The 17,229-nt window shown below is 36.3% G+C and overlaps 1 pseudogene; it reads left to right on the forward strand.

Moving 5' to 3' along the window:
* The first annotated feature begins 8,062 nt into the window (after positions 1-8,062).
* LOC131659168 (uncharacterized) overlaps positions 8,063-17,229 on the forward strand; it is a 22,382-nt pseudogene continuing 13,215 nt past the window's right edge.

Below are 17,229 nucleotides of genomic sequence, written 5' to 3' on the forward strand. Positions count from 1 at the left end.
GCTTCGATCTCAGATTTTCCCCGCTACAGAAAAATGGCGACTTCACTGGGGATCCAGTTTTAAGTGTGTTAAGCCTATTTTTGTTTATCTGTGTGTTTTTATCTGTATATATTGTTGTGTGCTTTGTGTGTTTTTTTTCTTTTTTTTCTTTTTGGTGCTCGATGGTTCCTCTATGATGAGATAAAGTTCTAACCCGGACTTTGGTGAGTAACTTGAGATAGGAGGTGGTAAGACCAATAGTCGCATGCCAGGAGCAATCCTTACCATGAGCGTCATATGGTGGAACCCCAATCAGTGGAGGCCTCATGGAAGGTAGTAGAGGTTGTTACAAACCATCGTGATAACGCTATTACTTTCAATAGTGAGTGTCCGTAGAAGCTGAATGGCCTAGAACCTTTTTAACCAATCTAAGCCTTTTTTAGGATGTAGTGCAGAAACAAGATCAAGTACCAATTTGAGCTTGTTGTCATGCGATACTACGCTCAGACGAGGTCTTTTTAGGCATATTATTGGCGCCCATGAGCAATTGTGCGTGCCGGTAATATCCGATAGAAGATTGAAAACTTTGGGAACCTTTGTAGAACCCGATTGGCAGGTACAAAATTCCCTAGATCACACCTTGTGGGATGGGTAGACCCATGGCTTCATGCTCGTGACGTCGAACCTTTGAACCTGGACTGTGTGATTTTGTGTGATTTGATGTGATCTTGTGTGTTCTTGATTGTGATTGATGCATAAACCATGCATTCATGCATTCATAAAAATGACCTTCACAAATGGTTTTCAAGGAACTTAGAGACATTTTTTGTAAACATTACAGGTACCATGGATCAAAAGAGAAGCATCAAGAAGTACACTTTCAGGAATTCAAGTGCAAAGGAACTGAAAGAGCTAGCAATTTTGGCTCCTAATCTTGACAACTTCAAAAAACCGTTATGGGAAATTGATCTCTATCTTGAAGACCAAAGTTGAAAAGGGAATTCTTGAGACTCTTGTGCAGTTTTATGATCCGGTTTATCATTGTTTCACCTTTCCGGATTATCAGCTTATGCCCACTTTGGAGGAGTATTCTTATTGGATTGGTTTGCCAGTTACGAATGATATACCGTTTAGTGGTTTAGAGAAAGAGCCTCAGGTTGATGAGATAGCAAGGCTTCTTCATTTGAAGATATCAGATGTGAAAGCAAACATGACCAAAAAAGGAGGAATTTGGGGGTTGACTTCTAAGTTCTTGATTGGAAAGGCTTCTATGCTGGCTAGTAAAGGAAGTATGATTGCTTTTGAGACATTTTTGGCCTTGCTCATCTATGGTTTGATACTCTTTCCCAACATTGACCACTTTGTCGATGTTAATGCTATTCGGATCTTCATGATTTGGAATCCTGTGCCTACTTTTCTTGGGGATACTTATCATTCCATTCACTATAGGACTGATAAGAAAGGTGGACTTATCAACTGTTGCACTCCTTTGCTCTATAAGTGGTTTATTTCGCACTTACCTCAGACTAAGAATTTCTTGAACAATCCTGACGGACTCTCATGGTCTCAGAAGATCATGCCTCTTACTAATGGGAATATCCATTGGTACAATCCTGCTTATGACATTGGCGAAATTATTGATAGTTGTGGAGAATTCCCTAATGTACCTCTTCTTGGTATACAAGGAGGAATTACCTACAACCCCGTTCTTGCAAGGCGTCAATTTTGTTACCCCATGAAGGAGATACCCGCTAGTATTCTTGTGTCAGGAATCTTCTATCTTAATCAAGATGGAAATTCGGATATGAGAAATCGGTTTGTGCGTGCTTGGCACCATGTTGATAGGAAGAGACATTTGGGAAAGAAGCAATGTGTTGCTCTCAAAGACTACACTGATTGGGTTCAAGCTAGAGCTCACACCTTTCAGATGCCTTATTTACTCGAAGAGCCTTCTCTACTCATTACTCCACCATTGTCTTCCACTATTCCCTTCGAGAGTAGTGAAGAGCATCTAGAGCTCGTGGCTAAGTTGAGATCGGAAAGAGATGCTTGGGAGAAGAAGTTTCATGCTTCGGAAATTGAGAATAAAGAGTTGAAGATACATTCGAAAGAAAAAGATGAAATGCTTGATATCCAAGATGGTTGGTTGATGGAAAAGGATGATCAGATCCGTCATCAAGAAGAGTTACTTCAACAACATGGTGAAAAGCGAAAGAGACAACAAGAGGATTTATTTTCCTCTAGTAGTCATGAAGATTCAGTTGCATGGAAAGAAGTTGTTGATAAGCTGATGGTCAAGAATGCTCATTTGAAGGCCTTTTATGAAGATGAGTTGGAGAAGCTCCGTAGGAAGCTGCAGAAAGGAGTTGGATCTACGTCAGAAGTGTTCCCTTATAGTTTTTAGCTTTTCCGTTGTTTTGTAATCTTGGATCTTTGAATCCTTTTGTATGCTTTTCCATTACTAATGAAAGAATGATGTTATGTTTTGTGTTGTTTTTTGCTAATGTTTACAATTAATGTCTTAAAGTTCCTTGAAAACCAATGAAAATCATTTGCATTGCATTTCATGCATCATTCTGCATTCTGGTCTTGCTTCTGAGAGTATTCCCGAGGTCTTATTCAGTGTTCTTCATACAGAATCAAGCTGTCTCACCGGTATAACACTCGAGCTAACTGCAAGAAGAAGATGGAAGGTCTTGAACAAGAGAATCGTGAGCTATGTAACGCCTGTATTTAATTAAATATTAAAATTAAATATTATCGAATATTATTTCTGCTTAACGGTTGATTATGTTGAATATGCGGTGTAAGTTGTTAAATTGATAGTCGGGTAAGATTAACCGAGAAATTAATATTAGATCTAGTATTAATTTTAGTAGAACTTATTAAAATAAATAAAAGTGGGTGTAGTACTAGAAATAGGTGTATTATTTAGTGAACCCAAAATGAATTTAGAAGCCCATTAATTAAGTGGCCCGTAGAAAGAGTTAGTGGGAAGTAGTGGTAAACAAAACAAAATAACTCAGTACCCTAGCAGAGAAAATTCACATAGAAACTGAAGAGCAGAAAGAGGAACCGAGGGTTTGAAGGCTAGTTTCAACCAGGAGAAAAACACCAGGTAAAATCAATTGATTTCCATGGAATTAGTATAAAAATTATAAAAAAAAACCAGAAAAATTAATATTAGTTTATCAATTGCAGAATTAGGGTCCTGTTAGATCCGCGAAATTCGACCGAGTGGAGTGTTTAGAGCTCTCTTCAATCCAATCAGGTAAGGGTGGAGTTTGATTATTATAATCGATTGTATGATGGTTTTTAGATGGGATTCTGGGTTGTATAATATTTGCTTATGCGTTCATGAAATTGTTGTTGATTGCTGCGTTTTTGTGTTAAATTGAAATTGGTTTTCTGGGTTTGATACTGAGTTGCATCGATGGAACAAAATATAATTTAAGTGGCTGAGTTGTGTTTGGTTGAATCCTAATGGGTAAGGTGAAATTCAAGACTGTTAAGGGATATCCAAACGAGGCCTAGCTATAGGTGGGACCGGTTTTGTTGCTTCTTGGTTTTACTGTGTGGTCATTTTCGTGAAAACATATATATATATATTCTATTACTTGAACCATTGGAATGGAGACTTATTTCTAATGCATTAATAGTAGCAGGTATGTATAATGATATAATATATAAATAGTATATAGTATGAATATTTGAATGAAGACTTAGTTTTAATATATATATATATATATATATATATATATATATATATATATATATATATATATATATATATATATATATATATATATATATATATAATTGAACTAGAAGACTACTAGTAGATGGATTTGATAGTATTATAATAATAGTTGATTAATGAGTATTAGTTGATTTAATATAATATGACATAATGAGAAACTAAATATACTAGTAGAAAAGTGGTACAAGTAGTATATAGAAACTAGTTAATTTATAATTTAGCAGAAACATGAAATAATGATAGCAGGTCAATAATAGATACTGATATATGTAATAATAGAGTGGAAATTTTGTTCACAGTATAATTTTGAACACAGGGATATTATTATATTAGTATAATAAAATTTGTAGAAGCTAGTTAATAATTGCTCGGAAACGAACCGAAATTTACGAGGTAGTTCGTGTATACGAGTAGATACGTGAATTGTGTTTATCATGTTAAATTTAAATTGAATGCGTGGACTCACAGGTACAGTCGATTAAGTTGAATTGTCCCGGATTCGGACAAATTTTTGTTGTAGGCTTAAATAGCCAAAGTTGAATGTTGTTTAAGTTGCGGTTCAAGTTGCTGATTTTGTTGTTGGTGTTCGAGTTGTGTTGTGCTATTGTTGACTGAATATCATTCATAAGTCGCATACATTCGCATTGATTAAGTTGGCCGAGATTGGCACCCGTTTAAGTTGGCCGTAATGGCAATCTGATTAAGTTGAAATGCCCTAATAATCTGGCATAATGTTTAAGTTGGGAGTTTTACTCCAAATGGTACCACATCCATTTGCATCAGTTTGAGTCGCATTTGCGTCATGTCGATGAAGTTGTTTACGTTGAATATTGAATGGTTGTGTGATGAATGTTGTGAAGTTGTGAATATTGTATGATTCGAATCTAATTTATTAATTATCATGCTTTTGCTTATAATTTTTGATATCTCACCCCTTCTGTTTGAATGTTACTCTCTGTTGGTAACATGCAGGTAATCAAGGAGAGTAGCCGTTATCGTTTTAGTTCGTGAGGGTGTCATTGCTCTGATACGTAGCACTTGGGGATAATGAACGCTTGAATGATTTCTTTTGTTGTTTCAGTTGTTTTATTTTAAAAGAATTGTTTTGATTATGTTGTTTATTTTGAAAGATGCTACGACGATTTAAGTTTTCGTTAATGTTGGAATTATGTTGAATAATCCGCTGCGTGGTTTTTAATTGAAAGTTGTTTGAGTTGAGACTATACCAGTTGTGAATTTATCCTACAGGTGTTATGTATCTCTTTTTGCAAATGTGCAATTGAGTTTTGTGTTTAGGTGGAATGTGATATCCCAATGATTGTTGAAATTTTGAAATTTACTTTGATTATTTTATCGTAAACGTTGGGTAGATTTGGGGTGTTACATAAGTGGTATCAGAGCAGGTCGGTCCGTCCGGCCAATTGTCGAGTCATAGTTAGTTAACGATCGAGTATTGTTAATTACTTTATCTGACTATTGTTTATGTTGTAGTGCTTAGTTGAGATGGCTGGTAGAAATGATGCCGCGATTGCTGCTGCTTTGGAGGCTATGGCTCAAGTTTTGGCAAATCAACCAAATGCCGATGAGAATACTGGATCTCGTAGTTTGGCGACCTTCCAGAGGGAGAATCCGCTAGTCTTCAAAGGAAAGCATGACCCTGATGGCGCATTGGAATGGTTGAAGGAGATTGAGAGGATCTTCCGTGTGATGGATTGCACTCCAGCGCAAAAGGTTCGTTATGGTACTCACATGCTAGCAGTCGAAGCTGATGATTGGTGGCTAGAGACTCGCCAGGGATTGGAGGTGGCAGGTGAAGAGATCACTTGGGTTGTGTTCCGTAGGGAATTTCTGAGAAAGTATTATCCTGAAGATGTTCGGGGTAAGAAAGAGATTGAGTTTCTTGAGCTCAAACAGGGGAATATGTCAGTGACTGAATATGCTACAAAGTTCACTGAGTTGGCTAAGTTCTACCCGTATTATGATGGAGCAGGTGCTGAGTTTTCGAAGTGCATCAAGTTTGAGAACGGATTGCGCTCCGAGATTAAGAAAGTTGTTGGGTATCAGAAGATTCGTATATTTTCTAATTTGGTTGATAGTTGCAGGATCTTTGAAGAAGATAACAATGCTCATTACAAGGTTGTTACTGACAGGAGAGGCAAGAATCAACAGAACCGTGGCAAACCATATGATGCTCCAGCCGGTAAAGGTAAACAGAGATTTACGCAGGGTCAGAGATCTAGTGGGGGAGGTGCTCCTCCTAATGTGATTTGTTTCAATTGCGGGAAACCTGGCCATAAGAGTAGTGCGTGTAACATTGAGGTGAAGAAATGTTTTCGTTGTGGTAAGATGGGGCACGCTATGCCAGATTGTAAGCATAAGGAAATGGTTTGTTTTAACTGCGGTGAAGAAGGACACATTGGAAGTCAGTGTTCGAAACCAAAGAAGGCACAAGCTGGTGGAAGAGTATTTGCTTTGGCTGGAACTCAGACACCGAATGAGGACAGACTTATCAGAGGTACATGTTTCATAAATAGTACTCCTTTAATCACTATTATTGATACTGGTGCTACTCATTGTTTTATTGCTGCTGATTACGTTAAAAGATTGGGTCTTGTGTTATCTTCTATGAATGGTGAGATGGTAGTTGAGGTTCCAGCTAAAGGATCAGTGACTACTTCTCTAGTATGTTTGAAGTGTCCTTTGTCGATTTTCGATAGGAACTTCGTTGTTGATTTAGTTTGTTTGCCGTTAAGTGGGTTGGATGTAATTTTGGGAATGAACTGGTTAGAGTATAACTATGTTCATATTAATTGTTATAACAAGACTGTGAGGTTTTCAACTGTTGAAGAGGAAGAAGCTGGGTTGGTGTCGCCTAAGCAGTTGCGACAGTTGTTGAAGGAAGAAGCTGAGATGTTCTCATTAATGGCAATATTGTCAATTGAGAATCAAGCTATAATTGATGAGTTGCAGGTGGTGCGTGAGTTTCCTGAAGTTTTCCCTGATGAGATTCCTGATGTACCTCCAGAAAGAGAGGTTGAATTTGCAATTGATCTTGTACCTGGTACCAGACCTGTTTCTATGGCACCATACAGAATGTCTGCATCCGAATTGGCAGAATTAAAGAAGCAACTAGAGGACTTACTTGAGAAGAAGTTTGTCAGACCAAGTGTATCACCGTGGGGAGCTCTAGTGCTGTTGGTAAAGAAGAAAGATGGAAGTATGAGGCTCTGTGTTGATTACAGACAGCTGAATAAAGTAACGATTAAGAACAGGTATCCGCTACCAAGAATAGATGATTTGATGGACCAATTGGTGGGTGCCAGTGTATTTAGCAAGATTGATCTGAGATCGGTTTATCATCAGATTAAAGTAAGAGATGAATATATTCAGAAGACGGCATTCAGAACAAGGTATGGACACTATGAATATTCTGTGATGCCATTCGGTGTTACTAACGCGCCGGGAGTATTCATGGAGTATATGAATCGTATCTTCCGAGAATATTTGGATCAGTTTGTCGTAGTGTTCATAGACGACATCTTGATATGTTCTAAGTCAGAAGAAGAGCATGTGGATCATTTGAGGACGGTGTTGCAAGTGCTGAAAGGAAGAAAGTTGTATGCAAAGCTGTCCAAGTGCGAATTCTGGTTGAAAGAAGTCAGTTTTCTTGGTCATGTCATATCTGGTAGTGGCATTGTTGTAGATCCATCTAAGGTAGATGCTGTGTTGCAATGGGAATCTCCAAAGTCAGCTACTGAGATTAGAAGTTTCTTGGGTTTAGCTGGTTACTACAGACGGTTTATCGAAGGGTTCTCTAAGTTGGCACTTCCGTTGACCAAGTTGACTTGTAAAGGTAGAGCTTTTGTGTGGGATACACAATGCGAAGAGAGCTTTGTAGAATTGAAGAAGAGATTGACGACGGCTCCGGTTTTGACGTTACCTAATCCGGGAGAACCTTTTGTAGTATATTGTGATGCTTCTCTCATGGGTTTAGGTGGTGTGCTTATGCAGAATGATAAGGTTATTGCTTATGCATCGAGGCAGTTGAGAATTCATGAAAAGAACTACCCTACGCATGATTTGGAGCTTGCTGCAGTTGTTTTTGTGCTAAAAATTTGGAGACATCATCTTTATTGTTCTAGATTTGAAGTTTATAGTGACCATAAGAGTCTAAAGTATCTATTTGATCAGAGAGAGCTGAATATGAGGCAGCGAAGGTGGTTAGAATTGCTGAAAGATTATGATTTTAGTTTGAATTATCATCCAGGTAAAGCTAATGTTGTGGCTGATGCTTTAAGCCGAAAGACCTTGCATATGTCAACTATGATGGTTAAGGAGTTGGAATTGATTGAGCAGTTCCGAGATATGAGTTTAGTTTGTGAAGTGACACCGCAAAGTATTAAGTTGGGAATGCTTAAGGTTAATAATGATTTTCTGGATAATATCAAGGAGGCTCAGAAGTTGGATGTGAAGCTAGTGGACATCATGGCTGTTTGTGGCCAATCAGAGAAAAGTGACTTTAAGATAGATATGCATGGTGTGTTAAGACTGCAGGATCGAATTTGTATCCCTGAGGATGATGATATGAGGAGGATGATTCTAGAAGAAGGTCATAGGAGTAACTTGAGTATCCATCCTGGAGCTACTAAAATGTATCAGGATTTAAAGAAGATATTTTGGTGGCCAGTAATGAAGGAAGATGTGGCACGGTTTGTGTATGCGTGTTTGACTTGTCAAAAATCAAAAGTTGAACACCAGAAGCCTGCGGGGTTGATGCAGCCGTTAGAAATTCCAGAATGGAAATGGGATAGCATTTCGATGGATTTCGTGACGGGGTTACCTAATACTGCAAGAGGATATGATTCGATATGGGTGATTGTTGATAGGCTTACAAAGTCAGCACATTTTATACCTATTAACATCACATATCCAATTGCAAAGTTGGCAGAGATCTACACCAGAGTGATTGTGAAGTTGCATGGCGTTCCTCTGTGTATTGTATCGGATAGAGATCCGAGATTTACTTCTGATTTTTGGAAGAGCTTGCAAGAAAGTTTGGGTTCTAAGTTGAGATTGAGTTCGGCGTATCATCCGCAGACGGATGGTCAGACAGAGAGGACTAATCAATCGTTGGAGGATTTGTTGAGAGCATGTGTTCTCGAGCAAGGAGGTTCGTGGGATACCTATCTTCCATTGATCGAATTTACTTATAATAATAGTCACCATTCTAGTATTGGAATGGCTCCTTTTGAAGCGTTGTATGGCCGGAGGTGTAGGACTCCGTTATGTTGGCATGAATCTGGAGAAAGTGTAGTACTTGGACCGGAGATTGTTCGAGAAACTACTGAGAAAGTGAAGTTAATTCGAGAAAAGATGAAAGCTTCTCAGAGTAGACAGAAGAGCTATCATGACAAGAGAAGGAAGGATTTGGAATTTCAAGCTGGTGACCATGTGTTTTTGAGAGTCACACCCGTGACTGGTGTGGGGCGAGCCTTGAAGTCTAAGAAGCTCACTCCTCGTTTTATCGGTCCCTATCAGATTCTGGACCGAGTGGGAAAAGTTGCTTACCGAGTGGCGTTGCCGCCAACTCTTTCTAATTTGCACGATGTGTTTCATGTGTCACAACTCCGAAAGTACATTCCAGATCCGTCTCATGTAGTACAGATGGATGACGTACAAGTGCGAGATAATCTCACCGTGGAAACTAAGCCTGTAAGGATCGCAGATCGGGAAATGAAGACTCTGAGAGGAAAAGAGATTTCATTGGTGAAAGTTGTTTGGTTGGGAGCAGCTGGGGAAAGCATAACGTGGGAATTGGAGAGCAAGATGCGAGACTCCTACCCCGAGTTGTTTGAATCAGGTAAATTTTCGAGGACGAAAATCTCTTAAGTGGGGGAGAGTTGTAACGCCTGTATTTAATTAAATATTATAATTAAATATTATCGAATATTAATTCTGCTTAACGGTTGATTATGTTGAATATGCGGTGTAAGTTGTTAAATTGATAGTCGGGTAAGATTAGCCGAGAAATTAATATTAGATCTAGTATTAATTTTAGTAGAACTTATTAAAATAAATAAAAGTGGGTGTAGTACTAGAAATATGTGTATTATTTAGTGAACCCAAAATGAATTTAGAAGCCCATTAATTAAGTGGCCCGTAGAAAGAGTTAGTGGGAAGTAGTGGTAAACAAAACAAAATAACTCATTACCCTAGCAGAGAAAATTCACGTAGAAACTGAAGAGCAGAAAGAGGAACCGAGGGTTTGAAGGCTAGTTTCAACCAGGAGAAAAACACCAGGTAAAATCAATTGATTTCCATGGAATTAGTATAAAAATAAAAAAAACCAGAAAAATTAATATTAGTTTATCAATTGCAAAATTAGGGTCCTGTTAGATCCGCGAAATTCGACCGAGTGGAGTGTTTAGAGCTCTCTTCAATCCAATCAGGTAAGGGTGGGGTTTGATTATTATAATCGATTGTATGATGGTTTTCAGATGGGATTCTGGGTTGTATAATATTTGCTTATGCGTTCATGAAATTGTTGTTGATTGCTGCGTTTTTGTGTTAAATTGAAATTGGTTTTCTGGGTTTGATACTGAGTTACATCGATGGAACAAAATATAATTTAAGTGGCTGAGTTGTGTTTGGTTGAATCCTAATGGGTAAGGTGAAATTCAAGACTGTTAAGGGATATCCAAACGAGGCCTAGCTATAGGTGGGACCGGTTTTGTTGCTTCTTGGTTTTACTGTGTGGTCATTTTCGTGAAAACATATATATATATATATATATATATATATATATATATATATATATATATATATATATATATATATATATATATTCTATTACTTGAACCATTGGAATGGAGACTTATTTCTAATGCATTAATAGTAGCAGGTATGTATAATGATATAATATATAAATAGTATATAGTATGAATATTTGAATGAAGACTTAGTTTTAATATATATATATATATATATATATATATATATATATATATATATATATATATATATATATATATATAATTGAACTAGAAGACTACTAGTAGATGGATTTGATAGTATTATAATAATAGTTGATTAATGAGTATTAGTTGATTTAATATAATATGACATAATGAGAAACTAAATATACTAGTAGAAAAGTGCTACAAGTAGTATATAGAAACTAGTTAATTTATAATTTAGCAGAAACATGAAATAATGATAGCAGGTGTTATACCCCAAAATTTGCCCACATCTTTTTTCAAGAAAACTTCAATCTGAAAATTAAGAGTCTCATATAATTATGGATTATTTCAACAAATATCCTAACATATGAAACACTTAGTTTTTAGGATTTTTCTTATACAGTAATTTGGCGTGCAGTTGAATTTATTCTTACGCAAACGCCAAATACTGTTTATTACTTCACACATGCTATTTATTTATTTACAGATAAATAGTACTGACACAATTGGTACAGAGTTAAATCTTTTTGCAGGCACAGAATCAGGAAACTCAGACTGTACTGGTAACAAGTAGATTATTATTATCTTTTGTTTCCCACTAATTTTGGTACTATATTCCATTATTTTCAAAAATCTTTTCAAATCTCTTTTTCAAAAATCAAATCCTAACTTTATTCTCTACATCTCTCTTTTTCCCAACACTATCATACACTTTCTTTCAAATCTTACTTCCACTCAAATTTTCCTTTTGTACGGAATCACATCATTCCCCAACGTCTCTATCCTCCTTTCCATTCTATAAATACCTCTCATTTTCTTCCATAAAATCTCACATCAAATTCTAACTCATCTTTCAAATTCCTACCTCATATCTATTTTCTCTTCTTCCCTGACAAGAATGGCAAAGTGGATAGAGACACTGTTTCTTACAGTCATCACCATTGCTACGGTGATCATGACTTTCTTCTGCCTGCATAGTCCTGAAGAGTGTGGACCTGCAATGGTTGCACTCCCAATCATCTACATGTTATTGTTCATAGCATGGGTTATCAACCGTCATTCCTAAAATCTGCCATGATTCTTATTTCTTAAATGTACCGTTTATTCGTCGTACTGTTCAATATAGTATGTAATATTTGTACTGTCAGTATTAAATGTTGTACTATCTGTCATAATATTGCTTAATTACTCAGATAATATCTTATGTGTTTTCTGCCAGTCAAATATTCATTTTTCTGTGCATTAAATGATTTTCAGGGTTATTATCGGTAATTTTGCCCGCGTACAGTAAAAATTAGTTATTTATTATGTCTGTGTTTTTTTAACAAGTCATGTAAATAAACTTTCATTTTTCACATAAAACAAAAACAAAAACAACAAAAAAGAAAATTAACTTTGACTGTTGATTTTTCACTCTAACTGCTACGTCAATATCTGAACAGTCAGTTGACAGCCAAACTGCTGGCAGTACAATTCTCAGTGTTTTGTACCATCAATCAAATCAATCTTTCACAATTCAAAATTCCAAGATTTTTGTTCTAGAAGTCTTCTGAATATCACGCGATTAGCAGAGACTCAACACTGCAAAAAAATCAGGTACGCTTGACTGTCTCCTACACAAACAGTCCCTGACTAGGGTTTTCTTGTTTTTACAGGAGAAACAAGTTTTTGAGAGCTCAAATGGATTTCATACACATCCATATATCTCAAAGTACCATCATACAAATTTTCAAACTTCAATTCACTCAGACGCACCGTCAGCAGCTCAAACAGTCAACAGACGACCCGTTTGACCAAAAAAGTCAACAGACAGTCAAAAATGAAATTTTTTGTCAAAGTCCATATTTTGTCAAAGGATTCATCATTTGATCATTGGATGATCATAATTCATCAAGGAAAGATCAAAAATCAACAAAACCCTAAGATTCAAAATTAGGGTTTTTGCCTGAAAAGTCAACTCAACTTTGACTGATCATAACTCTCTCATCCTTTCATCCAAAAAATTCAAACCAAAGCTTGTTTTGAAGGAAATTCAATTATCTTTCAAATGCCATTGATCCCATGGTCATTGGATTCACCATTTGAAAAATATGATCAAAGACATTACAGGTCATTTTCAAAGTCAACAAAAAGACACTTTTTTCAAAAGGACACACAAGGAGCTTCAAAAATCATTTTGACATGAGACCAAAGACATTGGTTAGAGGACTCTTTGAGGTTTCCAAAAAGTGCAAGATCTCCTTCATATGACAAAAATTGAGGGATTTACACCTTGTTGAAGTTGGCTAAATTTTGGGAAAATGCATAAAATCAACATTGCTCAAAAATGTATTTTTTCCAAATGGGGCCAAGTTTTCAGCATTCAAACATCATTTCCATGATGTTATGGGCCTCCCACGACCAAGACTAAGCCCACACCATTTTTATTCATTTTTTGCTTGATTTTATCTTATTTTAAGAATAAAATTAAAAGGAAAATGGATGGATAAATGGTAGCTTAACTTCCAAGCATGACTCACCCAAGGAATCTTCATCTTTCTGCAGAGAATTGAAGAGCAAGGCAGATGCATTGAAGACAAGAGGACTTGGTCAATAATTCAAAGCTTTTTTAATATAAAAAATGCAAGAATTCCACAAAGGCAACTAGTTGCTTCTTAGCTTCAATTCTAAGCACTCAATGCTTATAAATAGGCTAGCATGCTTCAGTAACATAAGGGACACGAATCAGAAACAAAGCCTTGCTCATATACACTTGTAATCACTTGAAAAAATTCAAAGAAAATTCAAATTCGAGTTTTTAATTTCAGTCCATTTCAATACAAACTAAGCATTCACACATCATCTCTGAGCTTCACTGAAGCTATTCCAATCAATTGCAAGTCTTAAACCTCATTGAATCGAGCTATATAGGCCACGGTTTGTTCAAACTAAAACCAACTTATATCTCATAACACACGCATATTTAACAAGATGTAGATGCATAATTGTGTTTGGTTTGAAGCTCTGGTCGTTTCTGGAGCTTCAATTGGATTTTAATGGCTGTTTGTAGCATATACCATTTTAGGGTTTTCTTAGCTCAAAATTAGGGTTCTTCATTAGGGCCAAAATTAAAACAAATTAAGGGCAGGGTTACATTCAGTGGAACAAGACGAATCCAATGGTACCATCGCGCCTGATTTTTATGCTTGTTTACCCCTATTCGTTATTTTGCAGATTTAGGGTTCACTTACTATAGCGCTTTTTTACAAAAGCGCTGTTAAAGGCCTTGTCTGAAGGTTGAAGACGAAGACGTGTCTTCCTCCCATTGGTTCAGAAGCGCGCACGTGTTTTTTAAATTTATCTCTAATCAAGTGTTTTGCAGGTGTAACGTGTACCATGTGCCTCAAAGTCTGGACCATCTGATCTTGCTTAACAGCTCATCCAACGCCTCAGAACACGCATGCGCATCATACTCCCTCATTTAATTTCCACATCTGATCAGTATCCTTTTATCTCTTATTTTTATTTTAATTTCTTTGTTAAATTAATTAAAAATAGTTTTAAAAATCCGAAAAATACACAAAAAATATTTTTAGAATTCTAAAATAATATATTATTTTCTGAAATAAAAATATTGTTTATATATTATAAACTAATTTTGTACATAGTTTGAATAATTTTATCTTTAAGTTTTAATTATTTGTATAATTATTTGCATAATTATGTTTTAATTAACTTAAATCAATTTCAAATCAATTCCAAAAATTCCAAAAAAATTAGTTTTGTTTTAAAATTAATTGAAAAATATTTTGTACATATTTTAAACTTAATTTCTAGGTTTAAATCTATTTTCATCTTTTTTTTTTCATTTTAATTTAATTAATCATGCATTAATTATAATTAAAACCAATCATAAAAAGTCCAAAAAACATGCCTTTTATTTTTCTTGCAATTTAAATTCCTAGATAAATGTATAGGATGTCAAATTCATGTAAATAGGCTAGTTTACATTTCCTGCACAATCGATGTAATAGCGTAGATTTACTTTCCGCACTTTACATTTCCGCATTTTAATTTCCAGCAAATATAAACTGCGTGTATGTCAAAGATAAAATTGAACCCTTAGATCACTAACTTCAAAGATAAAATATCTGAATACAATCACAATCACACTTGCACCTCTTAAGGTAATCCCTTCTCATTCTTTTCAAAATCAAAGTCAAAATTCTACTGTTTTGAGTACAAAATCGAACCTTGCGTTTATATCCGATGAAAGGATAGATTTTTAAAGGAAATAAGGATAAAGACCTTACAACTCAGGGTAGACCTCCTAGTTTGCTTGCTCAAATCAAAACAAACAAAATTCTCATACACTGTTGTTTTTCAAAACAAAACTTTCAAAAAAGACAATACTTTGTATACATCCAAACACGGATTATAACAAAGTTAACGTTCTTTTCAAAACATCTTTCGAAAGATAAACAAGCATTTTGTATACATCCACAAACGGATCATTACAAAATTCAATTTACAAAAGTATTTGAAGCCACATATGAGCAATTTCAGAGCAATTGAAAAGTCATCGAAAAACAAGTGAGCTAAGCAAACTTAAGAGCCCATGGATAACCATGGATACAAAGGGTGCTAACACCTTCCCTTTGTATAACCTACCCCCTTACCCAGAATTTCTTAAAGGTCTTTTTTCTGTTTCTTTTATAAACCTTTCCTTAATTGGATAAAATAAAAGGTTGGTGGCGACTCTATGAATTTTCAAAAAAAATGCGAAAGCATTAAGCGATAAAAAAGAGTCAGTTCACGTATCTCTACAGAACAGAGGTATGGCCCGGGATTAAAAAAACGGAGGTCCACAGAACCGGCGACTCTGCTGGGGATACTTTCAAAAACAAAATGTTTTCAAAAGGGGTTACCTTAAGAGAATAGGTCGATGTTTTCAATTGATTGACTTGATTGCTCTATTTTTCAAAGGTTTGTTTGGGTATTTTTCTTGTGTGAAAGATTCTAACCCGAATCTCGAGATACCTTAAGTATATGATAATAGACCAAGGAAACTGTACGGCATGTACCGATACGGTTGATCTGGTAGTCATCATTAGTGCGATACTTTGGTTTATACTGATGTCCCTTGAAAATGATCAAGGAGTATATTAGGCTTCCGAAATGTCATTAAACACTAATTTGTCTTAGAACCTTTTTAGTTGAACTCGACTTGTGGCCTATTAAGTGGCTAGCTTTGAAATTGATCGAAGTTAGTTATCCTCGAGGAATATTTTGATCGGCCGCTCGAGCGCCGTATTGAGATGTTACTTCCAAGGATCATAGAACCCAAATACTATTCTAGGACAGGTTTTAACCAACTCAACTTCAGTGGGGAGGGTATCACCTATCAGCTCCATGCAAGCCTTTAAACCTAAGGCTATTGTTTGATTTGTTTTTGTGTGCCACATGTTTGCATCATAAGCATATCATTTTTGCACCAAACACTTCAAGGATCAAAGAGTTTACCTTTGTTTTTGCAGGTAATGGCTCCCGCCACCAAAGATTACATCCGAATCAACATCTCAACGGTACCATCTGAACTAAAAGACTTAGTGTCAGAATTCCCCAGGAATGTTCAATTCACTGAAAGGCATGGTCACCTACTCCATTTGGTTACCTCAAAATTTGAAGAAGACATGATACGGGTCCTGTTCCAGTTCTTCGACCCTGAACATCATTGCTTTACCTTTCCTGATTACCAGTTGGTACCCACTTTGGAAGAATTCTCTGAACTAATGGGATTGCCTGTTCGAAATCAATTACCTTTCACTGGTTTAGAAAGGATTCCAAAACCTGAAGTCATTGCTGCTGCTTTACATCTGCGGAAATCAGAAATCGAGTCCAATTGGGAAACAAAGAGTGGAGTTAAGGGTTTGCTTGCCAAGTTCTTATTGGAAAAGGCTCGACTACTGCTAGAAAACAAAAGTTATCCAGCTTTTGAGGAAGTTATGGCACTTTTGATCTATGGGTTGGTTTTATTCCCAAATCCCGACCAGTTCATAAGTGTACACATCATCAACCTTTTCCTAATCCGTAACCCGGGGGGGTACCAACATTACTGGGAGACATTCTACATTCTCTACACACTCGTACCATGAAGAAACGAGGAACTCTCATGTGCTGTATACCACTACTGGCTAGGTGGTTTACATTTCATCTTCCCCGATCAGTGTTGAGAAATGAACAAAGAATGCAATGGTCTCGCAGGATTATGTCTTTGTCTCATTCAGATATCCGGTGGAACAACTTCTTTCAAAGAGACATTACTATCATTGATCATTGTGGAGAGTACCCTAATGTGCCACTCCTTGGCATCAAAGGAGGCATCACTTACAATCCCTCTTTAGCTCTACGCCAATTCGGATATGCAAGGAGCAACGGTCCTCATGACATGATTATCCATGGCATTGTGTTTGATTACGAGAATGATTCTCATAGACACCGACGAAGGTTCATACATGCATGGGGCAGTGTCTATAGAATAGAAAGCAAAAC

Source organism: Vicia villosa, linkage group LG3 (assembly GCF_029867415.1).
Source record: "Vicia villosa cultivar HV-30 ecotype Madison, WI linkage group LG3, Vvil1.0, whole genome shotgun sequence".
Classification (NCBI taxonomy): Eukaryota; Viridiplantae; Streptophyta; class Magnoliopsida; order Fabales; family Fabaceae; genus Vicia; species Vicia villosa.